Source organism: Neofelis nebulosa, chromosome 9 (genome assembly GCF_028018385.1).
Source record: "Neofelis nebulosa isolate mNeoNeb1 chromosome 9, mNeoNeb1.pri, whole genome shotgun sequence".
Lineage (NCBI taxonomy): Eukaryota > Metazoa > Chordata > Mammalia > Carnivora > Felidae > Neofelis > Neofelis nebulosa.
The window spans coordinates 81,056,756-81,071,010 of record NC_080790.1 but is presented as its reverse complement, the minus strand read 5'-3'; the positions used below and the strand labels follow the sequence as shown (position 1 = coordinate 81,071,010).

The window sequence follows — 14,255 nt, the reverse complement described above, 5'->3', positions numbered from 1 at the left end:
GATTCTTTTAAGGAGTCTATATAGAGTTAAGGAGAGGCAGAGCAGTAGAGTTCACCCTTGGCCAATATACCAACCATATTCTTCTGGTTTGTGTCAGGTGGTCTTCCAGAGTGGGGTCCAGGCTCTTGCTTTCAGCCTTCTGGTAGCCTTTGCCCTGCAGTGGGTAACAGGAGGGCAGTTGGGTGTCTGGTGGGGAAATGACACTGGTTGGTTTAGTCACTCGCCTCCACACTTTCACATCCTCTATCAGCACCTGCACACTTCAGTCGCGACCACACACACTCTTCCTGTTTATATAGAAAGTGCCATTCAGAAAGCTTTGCCAGTGAGACGGGAGCTCTACACACAGCCTCAGAAGAAAGAAATCGGACAACTTATTTGGGAGGGAAAGAAAAGGAGCCTGTAAGTTGAGAGGTAAGATCAAGCCAGAGAGCGTCTGGGTCCTCTGGGCTGCCTTGGGTGGAGAAGAAGTAACTACTGCTTTGTATGTTCCCTTTTGGGGGATGCATCAGGGTAGCCTGGCCCTCCTCCTCAGGACTGGGCAGCCAGGAGCACCTCCATTGCACCCTATAGAGATAATGCAACCTTGGGTGAATGGCTGGACAGACTGTGGAGGCAGACTTGGAACATGATCAGAAAAGGTCACAGAATTCATGTGAGTGAATCATGTGAAGAATATACAATCTTGATGTGGACATGCTGACACCATTTGTGATGATAGCTGGGCCTACGAGCCTTATGAACAGTATGTCTGAACTTCATTTAGGCCAAAAAAGAGCCTACGACATAGTCACAGCATAGACTCCCATGAATGGTCACAGAGAATGATTTCCCAGAGGCCTGGTTACAGGAAGGTTTACCCTAAGGCCGTCACTGTTTCTTCATAAGTAACTCAGAACACACGGCCTGCTCATCAACAGGGTCTGATAACACTATCTCGTATTCTTTAGACAGCACATTATATACTATGTACGCATGTATGCTTGGGTGTACACATATCATGCATATATATTTATATATGGTACATTATATGTATATATACACCCATATATATACACACATAGACACACCTAGAATACAGAATAGCAATAGTGACAATATTTTTGCAGGCAGAGAACTAATGGTGTGACAAAGGATTTTTTTCCTAATATGTGAATTCCTTGCTATTCAGGCTCTTACAAATGTAAAAATGAAATAATATTTAAATATGCAGTTCATAATCCCTTTTATTCAAAGGGTTGTAAATTCCATGAGGTAGAGACCGTTCGGGTATTCTGTGACCTGATATCGCAACAAAAATAGCTCAAGCCAACTGTTAACCAGTACCCACAGCAGCACCCACAGCAGCAAAGAAGTGGCAGTAAGCTCATTCTTTAGTCTTGAGTGTACACACTAATCAAGTAAAAAAATTATGGTGTCTGCTTTTCTCAAAAGCATTTGCCCCTTAGTGTGAAGTGGGAAGAGTTCCCTCCTCTACCTAGGTCTGTCAAGGTTTCTCATCTCACTGCTGATGTGAAATTACTACAGTGAAAGTAACACAAACAATGTGCTAAGGTTTTTGTTCAACTGTGGTTCTCTTCCTCTGGGCATCACCTGCATTTAGTGTTTAGTCATTTTTGTTCATTTTGCATTTAGAAAATGGAAAAATATACATTGCTCATTCACTGGATTTCTGAGTTCCAATCTTAACTCTAACACTTGCTGTGACTTTGGGCAAGTCATTCATTATACCACTCTGCATCAGAGTCCTGACGTCTGTAAAATGGGTACAATAGTCTCTACCTCTTAAGTAAGGTTTAGTGTAGCTAATAGATGTCAAGTGCTTAAGAGAGTACCTGGCCCATTGAAAGGGCTCAATAAGTGTTAGTGGCCATCATCATCATCATCATTATCCTCCTCTTTTTCACAATTATGCTGTCAGACTTGAAGGGAAATGGTAGAAGAGTGGGAAAGATTGAAGGTAGGATGTGGGGTAGGTAAATGAGCGTAGAAGGAGACACAGATGAAGCCAGAACAAGGACACCCGACACACAAAGTGTAAACCCTGCAAAGGTGCAGTGAGCGGGAGGCTGGGAAAGGAGCCTGGGGCAGACTTCCCTAGGAGTCCCACTGGCAGGAGGAGCAAGGCTCCGGAGCTTGGCAGGTTTGATTATACAAGCTCTTATACCTCTTGTGTACCCACGTGCACAGCAACCTGGGAAGTAGATGTGTGTAACTGGCATCCAAAGAACAGTACATAGCATGCATTCAGTGTCTCTCATGTGTGCTCCCCTGTTACATGTCTTCTCATGTTATCGCATCAGATCCCTTGATGGTGCCTTTTTAGACCATAGCTGATAACTGGCCTAAGGGTGCAAAGCTGGGTGGGATTGGGGAGAGTTGCGGTCTGACCATCTCCAGGCTGTGTTCCTAGTGCCAGTACTATACTCTACAGTACTAAGTGGTGTTGAAATGTGACTGATGAGGAAGCCAGGTCCTAGAGAATTAAGAAACAAGTTCAAAGTCATGCTGGGATTTAAAGGTATGGGGAGGAGCTGGATGCTGGTCTCTGATTTCTAGACCCTTTATTCTACATATCAGTTCAGAGGAGGGACTTATATCCTTGCATCCTGCCTCCTGAGGTTGAGAGCTATGGGTCTCCTTCAGTAAATCACTTTCTCTTCCACACTTCAGTTTCTTTACCTGTAGAGTGGGTATAATAACCTGTCCTACATATTCACAGGGTTTTAGAAGATTCCAGTGACGGAGCATTTATAAAGTACTCTTCTTTCTTAATCATGTAGGAGAAAAATGTTGAAAGCGACTTTCAGTACAGGCAGTTAAAAGAAAAGGGAAAGGAAAAGGATAAATGATGTTGGTTCTTAATGATGTGTTATTAGGTGGGATTTAGCTCATTCTTTGAAATAGCTATTTTGCACTTCCTGGCACCAGTGTTCCATAATCTGTTGAATCATTCCCCATATATGGGAAGTTAATTTATTGCCAACTTTTATAATATTACAAATCAAACTACAGCGACTGTTCTTCTATAAATCCTGTGCTACATTTTACCAGTTCTTTTATTTTTTGTGAATCTGATCAGCAAATGGTGTTCTCATTTTTGTTTTCATTGGCTTTTCTTTGATTATCAATGTGTTGATTCCCAATGTTTTAAAACATAACTGCAAGAAAATAAAAACATTATCCCTCGTCCAAAAAAACAGCCTAAATCCATGTTCCTTTTAAAGTGAAGTAGCACAATTTTTCTCGTGATTAAAATACAAGCAAGTATTTGTGTACATATGTGAGCCTACTGAGAAGCGCCTTGCCAAAGATTCCTTTTTATACCTTTTATCGGTGCTAAAAATGGGGGGCTATCATGAATACAAGACAACTAGACTCCCGTGATAACTAATAAACATGACAATTTGATTTATTAATGGTCTTCTGCTGTAGTCTGTTGACGGATTTTTCTTTATGGAAAAATTACCATGGTTTAAATCTCTATCATATGGCACTTAATTCAATCGACAATATGTTACCAATTAGATCCTGCTTAAACTACCATCAGCCAGCAGACCATGGAACGTGTTAAGTAGGACAGCAATCAGGTAACTAGTAAAATGCTTTGTGGCAGCTTTCTCATCACCAAGGAGCAATGCTGAAACAGTGGAAAATGAAGAGACAAAGGGCAAATACAGCATTTCCTTTTCCCCGTTCTGAAAAAAAGAAATTGTTTCACATTTTCCTAAAAGTGTACGAAGAGTTTGTGTTTGAGTTGAGAGTTGCAGGATATTCACTACCCCTCTTCTCTCCATCCTCTTGCCACCTTTGATGCTAAATTTGCAAGCTGAAAGACTATTCTACTCCAAAATCCTCTCTAATGTGATAATATAGAACTTCAACTGAGTCATGGTGTCCCATTTAGTCATGTTTTCTAAGAGTTCACCTTTCTCTCAAGCAACAGGGGTTGACTGTGGTAAGAAAATTCTTGTTAAGTGGGATGAGCTTCTTTTCTTATTTTTGTCTTGGAATCTGGCTGTTATGAGCCAGTGTGCTGTTACAAGAGAGAGGAACCAAATCAAGCTGTGTTAAACAAAAAGACAATCTTCTGAAACAATTTTGGGGGCTGACCAGACGTAAAGTAGAGCAGCAAGAGAGGGGCTCTGAAGGCCAGGCAGTAAGAACACCATCAGGAACCACAGTAATGAAAATGTGAACACAGCCTGGGCCATGTAATGTGGGGACCACTGTGACAGATGTGACCTCAAGTGTCCCCACTTTGGGGCCATTACTTATGTAAAATACAGAATCCTAGAAAGAAGGGAGAGTGTGATGAGCTGCACCTAGGTCACATACCTGCCCCTAGGGAAAGGTCAGGTCTGTCCATTTGACTTTAGGTCCTACCTCCCAAAGCTATGCACTAGGGAGCATCCTCAAAAGGAAGAATGGAGTGGTATAGGAAGGGGTGGACAGTTGGAAGGTGACAGCCAAAAATGCAAATGTCTGCCCCATGGTTACCACACTGCAGCCTCTGGGTGGAGGCTGATTAGTTATAAATGCGAGAGATCAGCCATTGGTGGTTTGTTTCTATAGATAAGTGTACAAAAGGAGGAATTAGGAGACTAAGGTCCCACTGCTTCCTATATTCTCATTCTGGTCACTTTGCATCTCCAGCTTTGCTTTCCTTCCACAGCATGAGACCAAGGGATTTTCGTAAGGACCTGGCAATAAATGGAACTTCCTTCTAAATCAAAGTAATAAGTACTGTTTCCTCAGCTCTTACCTACCCCGAGCATTTTTTAGTCATTTCTGGAGTCCCCATAACAGCCCTACTATGTAGATATTCACATATAGAGAATAGAGGCTCTAGGGTTAAGTGACCTGCCCAAGCACACACGGTTAGATGTGAGCTTCAAACCCAGACTTCCCAGCTCTGAAACCTTCCACCTGAGCCAGCCTTAAGGCGACCCCGAGTCCAGGCTACACAGCAGCAACACATGTGGTATTGTTTGAATAAAAAACCCCTTTTCCTCCAGGACACCACTGTGTGTGTGTGTGTGTGCGTGCGCACGCGTGCGTGCGCGCACGTGCGCACACACATGCATGTGTGTGCTCTAGGCACACATAACCAGGAAAAATGCTGAGGAGAGAGGGGCTCAGAGGAAAAACATCCCATATGTTACAACTTTGCCTCAGCTGTCCCTGTTTCTAAATACCGTGACAATATTTTCTGAAGCAAAGATCAAAGGACATATGGTCTGACTCATGGGTTAACAAAGGGAAAAATATTTGAAATTGGAAATATCTGGGACAATTTGAAATGGGTAGCTACAGTCATTCTCAGAGCACCTGGAAATCATGGAGATCTTTGTGAAACACTTTGAAATATTGGCATATTAAATCCCATTCTCCAAACAAGGAATAATTTTATCAGCAGAAATGAGGACAGCCTTGTACATTGGCTATCTGATTCCATAGCTGTGAAACCTCATGCCCATGAAAATAACAAAGGTGTTGAAATCTGTTTGCATCACCTGTAAAATCATTAGAAATAATAAGAGAGTTCTTTATACAAAAATAGATTTCTTATTAAAAAAATAGCGAGTAAGAAAATATGAGAAAAAGGGATATAATTCACAAAAGCACCTACAATTTAAATACCTAGAAAAGAACTTAAGAGAAAACACATGAGACTATATGAAAAAAATCTACTTAGGTTTGTGAAACATAAATGGAAACACATAACGTGTGGAGACTAGATAAGCAGACTCAGTATTAACTCTCACCAAACTAATTTGTATGCAAAAATACATATATAAAATAAAGTTTTCAGTGCATTTGGGGAAGAAGGGGACTTGATAAAATTCCAATATAAAATTCTGATGAATTTTAGTTTAGAACAATGAGGATATTCTTGGGGTGGGGGTGGAGAAGAAAAAGTGGTAGGGGGGCAGACTTGGTGCTTGCCTTGGGTATGAAAGTTACAGTGGGGGCACCTGGGTGGCTCAGTCATTAAGCATCTGACTTTGGCTTGGGTCATGATCTCACAGTTCGTGAGTTTGAGTCCCACATTGGGTGAGCTTATGCCCTGCTTTGGGTGAGCCCCGCTTCGGGTGAACCCTGCTTCCCTCTCCCTCTCTCTCCCTCCCTCCCTCTCATTCTCTCTCTGCACCTCGTGACATTCTCTCTCTTTCCCTCTCTTTCTGCCCCTCACTTAATTGTGCCCTCTCTCTGAAAAGAAAAGAAAAGAAAAGAGAAAGAAAAGAAAGAAAGAAAGAAAGAACGAAAGAAAGAAAGAAAGAAAGAAAGAAAGAAAGAAAGAAAGAAGAAAGAAAAATTTTCAGTGGTCATATGGTTCCAGATGGATCAGTGAGAGAGAGGAGAAAGTTCACACACACATACACTCACGCATATGCAAATTTAGTGTATGATAAATGTGTTGAATCAATAATATCAAGAATGAGGACAGTAATATAAAGAATGGTTAGTCTTCATTTGGTTTGATTCTTTGGCAGATCTGACACTCTTATTCATTCTTTTCTTACCAAAGCAACTTCCCCCTCTGCCTCTAGAACATTACTCTCTTACTTCCTATCCCAGTGGTGGCTCCTTCGCCACCTCCTTTTGAGGTTCCTTCTCCAATTCTTCCAAGTATCTAGATGGTGGAGTACCCAATGTCCAGTCCTCCAACTTCTCTGCTCTGTCTCCGTTCACTCCCTAGGGCATATGGTCTGATATGACCATAGAAACACTAATGATGCCCAGACTTACTGCCCAGCCCTGACCTCTCTTCTGACTAGACACCTGGCTGTCTGACAACACTCAGCATCTCTACTTGAATGTATATTCAGCTTCATAATCTTAACGTGTCCAAAACAGAATTCCTGATTTCCCTGCCTCCAGCCCTGCTCCTCCTGCAGCTTCCTTTCGTGTCAATAAAAGCCTTCTCTATTCTCCCAGTGTTAGGCCAGCACCTCAAAGCCATCCTTCACACCTTTCTTTCACAACACACATCTAATCCATCAGCAAATCCCATCTATGTGTCCTTTGAAATATATCCAGAATTGAATCACTTCTCACCACTCCAGCCTCTACTGTCTGGTTTCTTACCTGCTCTGCACACTGTTTCCTTTCTATACTCTCTCTTCTTCACTCTGTTCTCAGCATAGACCCAGAGGAATTCTTGTAAAACAAGTCAAATCATATGATTGCTCAAACCCCTTCAAGGGCCTCCTTCCTTGCTGTTCCAGTTTTCTATTGCTGGATGACCAACGATCCCAAAACATAGTGGCTTAAAACAACCTTTCAATTTTGCTCAGGATACTGTGGATCAGGAATTAAGGCATTTAGGTGGTGGCTGGACTGGAGGATCCCCTTCTGAGATGGCTTCTTCATCCACATGCCTTGTGCCTTGTGGCTCCTTGGCCTGTCTGTCTATTTATGTGGCATCTCATCTTCCAGGGCTCTCTATGTGGCTTGGGCTTCTGGTGGTCTTGGGGTAGTTGTAGTTTTTCCATCGTGATGGTCCATTAAGAGGCAGTGGGGGCTACTCCCAGGACAGTTACAGTACCTTTTCTTATTGGTCTAAGCAGTTACCAGGCCTGCCCAGATCCAAAGAGGTTGAGGTCAATGCCACATTGCAAACAAGCACATGGGATATATCTGTGGCCATCTTTGGGAAATGTAATCTGCTACGCTTATCCAGTCTCCAAATCCAAAGTACTTAGATAACCTATCAGGTTCTACATGATATGACTCCTGCTACCCTTCTGACTTCTTCTGACACCCTTGTGATGTCTCCCCTAATTTGTGGCACTGCTTCAGTCAGAGTGGTCTCTTTGCCAATCTTCAAACACACCAAGCATAATCTGACCTCATGTTTCCTCTGCCTGGAATGCCCTTCCCTGGGTACATAGGTTGCTTCTCACTTCCTCTAGGTCTCTGCCCTAACATCACCATTTCAGAGAGAACTTCCTTGACCACTCTGTGTAAAATAGCTATTCCAGCCCCTCTTTGTCCACCACATTTACCACCACCTAACATACTACATGTTTAGTTGCCCTTATCTGTCTCTCCCTATTGTAATGTAATGTATCCCCAGGACCTAGAAAAACACCTGCTCATCATAGGTTCTGGATAAAGCTTTGTTGAATAAATGAATTATAGGATAATGAGCTTTCCAGTAAATGATGTTAAGACACTGTCTAACTGTTAGGGGTCATGGGGAATAGAGTAAAATTAGATGCATTCTAAACTAAAATAGGTTCTAGAAAGATTTTAACATATTATAATAAAGCTTAAAAGTTACTAGAGAAAATTCAGATGAAGATTAAATAATCTTGGGGTGAGAAAAGTTTTTGTAAGGCTGATACTAAATAAATGAAATATAAATAAAAATAAGACTGTCAAAAACACCACACACACAAAAAAGATGAACAGCAAACTTGGAAAAATCCTTCAATATATAATGAGTGCATGCTATCCTTAATATATAAAAAAACTCTGTAAAATAAACTAATAAAAGAAATGTGTGTGTGTGTGTGTGTGTGTGTGTATGCCTAATTATGCATTTGGGAAGAAAAATTCCACTAGCTGTGTGGTAGTGGGCAAGCTACTCAGCTGTGTAAAAGTGGATGCCGTGTGGCCTCAGTGAGCAAATATATGTACCTTTCTTGGAATAGTACCTGTCATGTGGTAGGTGCTGAATAACCATTGTCTTTTAATGTTATTATTATCTCCTAGTGCCATGCGTGACACATAGGTGGAACTTTTAAGTGTTTATTAATTATTTCATTCCTTCATTCCCTGGGGCACACCTGTCATGTGACTTCAGAGGCAGCACCCTGCTTTTTCCCCCCTTGACTCATAAATACAATGAAGAGAAGGTGAGGTAGAAGCTCTTTCTTAAGAACTCTATTTTAAAAAGCAACCTCTCCCAAGAAAACTGCATTTATATCATATCAATAATACTGACCTGAAAATCATACTCATTCGAGTAGTTAAGGGCTAAGAAATTAGTCTGTTATGCACTCAACCAAAACTTCCTCTGTTTGGTAAAAAAAAAAAAAAAAAAAAAAAAATATATATATATATATATATATATATATATGTGTGTGTGTGTATACACATATATAATATATTATATATTAATATATATAATATATATTTATGTATATAATATATATTAATATATATAATATATATTTATATACATAAATATATATATAAAATAAAGTATGTCCATGGAGTCTGAGTGTCACAGGAATAGTGGGCTGTCCTGTTCTTAAAGATATTGGGTGTCTTGGGGAACTGAAATATTGAGTCCATCTTTGTTTTTCAAATGGCATATTTGCAGTTTGAAGTCAGAGAAACTCTGGGCTGAAAATGTTGCTGTGGAATTTCTGGCCATTAATTTTATGAGTCTGTTATTCAATCTTTATTGTTGCTTGGCCTGCAATTATATTTTTGTGCTTTAGGAGATGCTCGGCAATCTTTGTTTAGAAATAAAGAGTGAGTGTCTAACCTTCCTGACTGGCAAATGCCCTTCTGTTGACTCAATGGAGATCTTTGAGTATTGATGGTGCTTCAGTTGGGTTGTCCTGTGAGACAGCACATGCTCAAGGAAGCTGTGAGGCAGCCCAGAGGTCTCTTCATCCCAAACTGCATGAAATGGTTTTGCTCACAAACCTTCTAAAAGAACCCCAGAAAACTGTATTTCAAGGCTTCTTGGAAGTCAATATTTGAAACTTCCCCTTAAAAAAAAAAGCCATGGGGCTTTTATTTTTGAGACAGTGAACATTCGATGCACTGTAGTAAGACTGGTACAGGCAATGACCTGCACAGGGGCACATTGCTGAGTGTGTGAATGAATAGGGATTAATATCCACCCTACACTCCATGCACCTGGAGGAAGAGATGATTTTTCTCAAATTCTCACAAAGCTACCAGCATCCCATCAAGCCCTGTGCCTGTAGGGCTGCACCCTTCAGAATGTGTGTCTCATGTGCGTGTACACAAGACAGGCCTGGGAGAAGAGAGTGTCCTGTGTGGTAGAAATCTGTGGGGTAGGGGAGTCAGGAATGGAGAGCTGGCATGAAGCCTTGACCACAGAGCAGTCTTGGGCATATCAGTTTTAGAAAGGATGATATTTGCAAATAGAATCTAGTCATAGATTCCATTAGCCCTGAATGTATCATTCAGCTTCTAGAAACTTCTAGAAAGTTCTTTGTGTACCCTACCCAAGTTTGGAGACTTCTCTGTTAATCATTGTTTCACATGTCACATGCTCTTAACTAATAGGGAGCTACTGAAAGTGTGACATATGCAGTATGTCTCCCTTAGGACAAGGATTCCTGCCAGTGATATTTGGCCATGACCCACCTCCTTCACATGGACAATGCAATTTGTATGAGGCAGAACCACATAGAGGCCATTGTAAAGGCTTTGATGAGTGTTAGATCTCAACTCAAATTCTAGCTGTGCCTCCTAGTATAAACTAACATTAATGATCACTCATCCAGCACTTGCTATGTACCAGGCACGAGTAACTGTACAACTATGGGTAAATTACTTTTCTCTCTGAGTCTCAGTTAACTCTTCAGTTCAATTAGGGATAATAATACATCCGGGTTGTTGTGAGGATTTAATGAGATTGTATGTAATGCATTTAGAGTACCTGCAACATACTAAGCACTCAGTAAAAAGTAGCTATTTTTTATTATTTAGACACTGGACCCACATCAACTTTAACATGCCTATTATTTGAAGAAGAAGTAAATTAGACATGTTGGGAAGAGGGTTAATTTCTCAGATTGGTGGAGCATTCTGTGAATAACAATAGTAATTTTCTAAATGGCTCTGAGCAACTTGGAAAAGAACGTGCATGTAGCACAGACCCTGTTGGTTTCCTGGAGAGTAAATTGCCCTTTGGAATGGCCTGACCATTACTTGCTCATAATGTAGACTGTTTTATATATACACTTAGTTATAGCACATTTGCCAGGAAAACTACTAGTCTGATGTTTTTGCCTAAATAGCCAGTCTTTTTTTTGTCTCGAATAAAGTGTCAAATAACTGTATATGATTTAGATTTTATGTTCAGCTGATTATTTACATCAGGAAGCATCAATCCAGAGTAATTGGCAAGTGGGTACACATTCAAATGATATGATGATATCCCTGCTACATTTTCCTGTGATTCTGGGGAGAAAATCATTAGGGATTCTTGTTTCAGAATCTCATCAAAATAGATCCTTTGGTTTAGTTAAGTGGTTGCTGCTGTGAAGTTTGCCAATGGTAGGAATGTAGCTGAAATCAGGGAGATTCTGACCCATTAGCTACGGGCCTTTATCCTGCCCAGCTGCTCTCCTGGTGTCGCAGTCCATACATTCCTCACTGGACTTAGCAGATGAGCAGCTTGGACAAAGGCGACAGATGGACTGAAGGTGCCTGACCGTTGATCCTGACCTCTGACCAATCCCCTCTCTCTGTACTCTAGAAATGTGTCTATGGGAAGGATAAACAAATTAAATATCTCAATGTTGAACCTTAGAGGTCATCTATTCTAACCATACTCCCCTTTTCCAACACATTTTGATAAGTAGTCATCAATTTAGTTTAACTACCTCTGGCAGCAACAAAAGCCTCACGGCCCCTTGATAGGGCCATTTCTTTTCCAGAGAGTTCCAATTACTTGAAAGTCCTTCATTTCAAAGCGAAATCAGCCTCTTTGTAATTTTGACTCTTGTTTCCCATTTTGCCTTCCTGGTGTCACAGTGAATATAAGAATATGAGATTGACTTAGACACACAGATCATAAATTCTCTGTATTCCAGGCATCCTTTGAGCCAAATAACAATAACCAACATTTATTAATCTCCAGTGGCATGGGTTGGAAGAAGCAGGCTCTGGAAAACTCATTGCTTGAACTCTGAAATTAACCTTTCTTGAATGGGTCACTCTGGTCATCCTTAACTGACCACAAAAAAACATCAGAAGCCTCTTGAGAGTTTTTCCTACGAGAATAGGCATGGAAGGGAGTGGGAGAGAGAGAGAGAGAGTGCAACTAGGGGTGGTACTGTTCATACTTGTTACAAAGGAGCTGACAGCTGAGAATGGGGACTAGCAAGAGAGGGTCAAAGATCTACCTGCTCCATGACTGTTTTCCGACTAATGTTGACTCCTGCATCAGATGTACACCATCTCAAGAGTTCTCCATGCCTCTAGGTAACTCATCAGCATCTATTTTGGGAGCAGGAACTTCCTAGGGGTTGCTCTTCTCAGGTTGTGTTTACTCAGACATTCAGAATTCTTGTGTGGCAGGGGTGGGTGCAATAGTTGAAGCTCAGGGGTCAGGCAAAGTAGAGCCTGGGGCCACCTGGGGTCCAGGAATCAGCACAAGAAGTGCCTGAAAGGAATCAAAAGGCCTCCAGTCTGGTTCTGACTCTACCACCAGCTGTATGACCCTGGGCAGATATCCTCAACCTTTTTGAACCTGGTGTCCCTTACCAGCTGTTAAAAGGGAATAACCACCACCACCATTCCACCTACACCATAGTGATGATGTGAGAATTAGATGAGACAATGGAAGTAAGTGACAATGAGCTCCTAGCTGAGATGACTGAGGGATCAGGACTGAACATTCTGATTGAAATGTGAGAAATGCGGGTCAGTAATCCTGGATTTTCTAAATAATGAGTCATGGGCACTAAACACCTGGCTGCATAATTTTACTTTTTCTCTGTCTGGATGAACTGTGATTGCAGAATTACCTCCTAGAGAGGACGGGATAATGCACCACCGTGCCACCACCCAAGATTACAGACAGTATTCCTAGAACCTCACAAAGCAGCTGGCAGCTCATTGAAGCAAATTTATATGCATCAGCACTGTTTTCATCTTATACTTTAAACAACTTTAATTAATGACACCCTCCTTTCCCAGTGTGCCAACACAACTCCACCTTTTCATTTTGAAAGAACTTAAATAAATATAGAAATAAAATATTCAATTATTGGAACCAGAAATGAGAAAATATAATTGATTTGAGAGGTTTTTGCTACAGAAATTCCCCAGGGGCACTGACTACATTTTATTAAAAAAATATCACACACTTATATTTCTACATTTCTTATGTAATAATTTTTAGTTTCTCATGGGGAAAATAGTATTATTGAAGGAAAAATAATTATGACAAGTGTTAAAGATTAGTGAGCCAGATTCCCCTGGTGTGCAACCAACATCCTGGGAGTAAGTTAAGTGCCTTAGGAAGTGACATGAACTCTTGTCATTGAGTAAATTACTGCTTCGATGCACTAACAAGGACCCTAGTGGATTGGAAGAGTTCATTCAGCTTCCCAGAGCACCCAGCCTAATCCCTGCGCAGCATTTGTGCTCTGAGAGAATCTGGATCTGTGTTCATCCACATCTATTTCTGTCTTCTAAGAATAGGCACTTCTTCAGGGTAGAGCCTGTATCTTTACAATTATCATTGGCATCTGGCCCGGCCCCATGCTCTTGAGAGCCCAGTAAACACTCCTCTGGCTTCTTGAATAGGATGTGCTTTGCCACTGATCAATGCCTAAATTGCCCTGATAATGTTTCTCTGCCTTCCTGCTAAAACAGTATCACAACTTCCTGACAAGCACCAAAACCTTGATGATAAAATTCAGCTCTTCCCCGCTTCCACAAGCATTCTCTGCACATTTTGTTCAACTTATGCAACAGATACACAAAGTATGCAATAAGTTGACCATATTCTACTCAGTCATCTAATACATAGTATCTCCTTCTTCTTTGAGAGTTCAGAATTATTAGATACTGAAAATCAAATCCAGAGGCCTAGACCATTCCTGATAGGCCAAGAACAGAGTTATATGCAAGCTATGGTCCCAAGTGTAAGCACAGAGCTAGGAAAACCTAGCCTCACTGGTGATAATGAAATAAAAAGAAGTCATAGGTCTCACTTCATGTTTCTTGAGCAATTCATCAGCATCCCCACATGGCCTACAAAACCGTTAGAAGTGGCCTGTGCCTACTTCCACAGGCTCACACAGAGCACTCTGTGCAGCTCACCCCTATATCGCACTCTGCCCCGGCCACCTGGATCTTCTCTCCACCTGAAGTCTTCACATGTGTTCCTCAGTCTGGAACTCTCTTTCCTCACCTGGCTGATTCTTTTCCTCACCTGGCTGGTTCTCATCTTACTTGTCACTTCCTCAAGGAGACCATCCGCATTCATGGCATGCTGTATTCTCCTGTGTACTTTCACTATT

At 41.2% G+C, this 14,255-nt stretch overlaps 1 protein-coding gene across 9 annotated transcripts in view; it reads left to right on the top strand.

The window, feature by feature from the left end:
* The first annotated feature begins 291 nt into the window (after window positions 1-291).
* The window catches only part of AFF3 (ALF transcription elongation factor 3), a 575,522-nt gene continuing 561,558 nt past the window's right edge, over window positions 292-14,255 (top strand). For all 9 annotated transcript variants that reach the window (XM_058684423.1, XM_058684426.1, XM_058684420.1 and 6 more), the window contains exon 1: window positions 292-414. The gene's annotated coding sequence lies outside the window, so the exon portion shown is untranslated. The remainder of the gene's footprint in view (window positions 415-14,255) is intronic.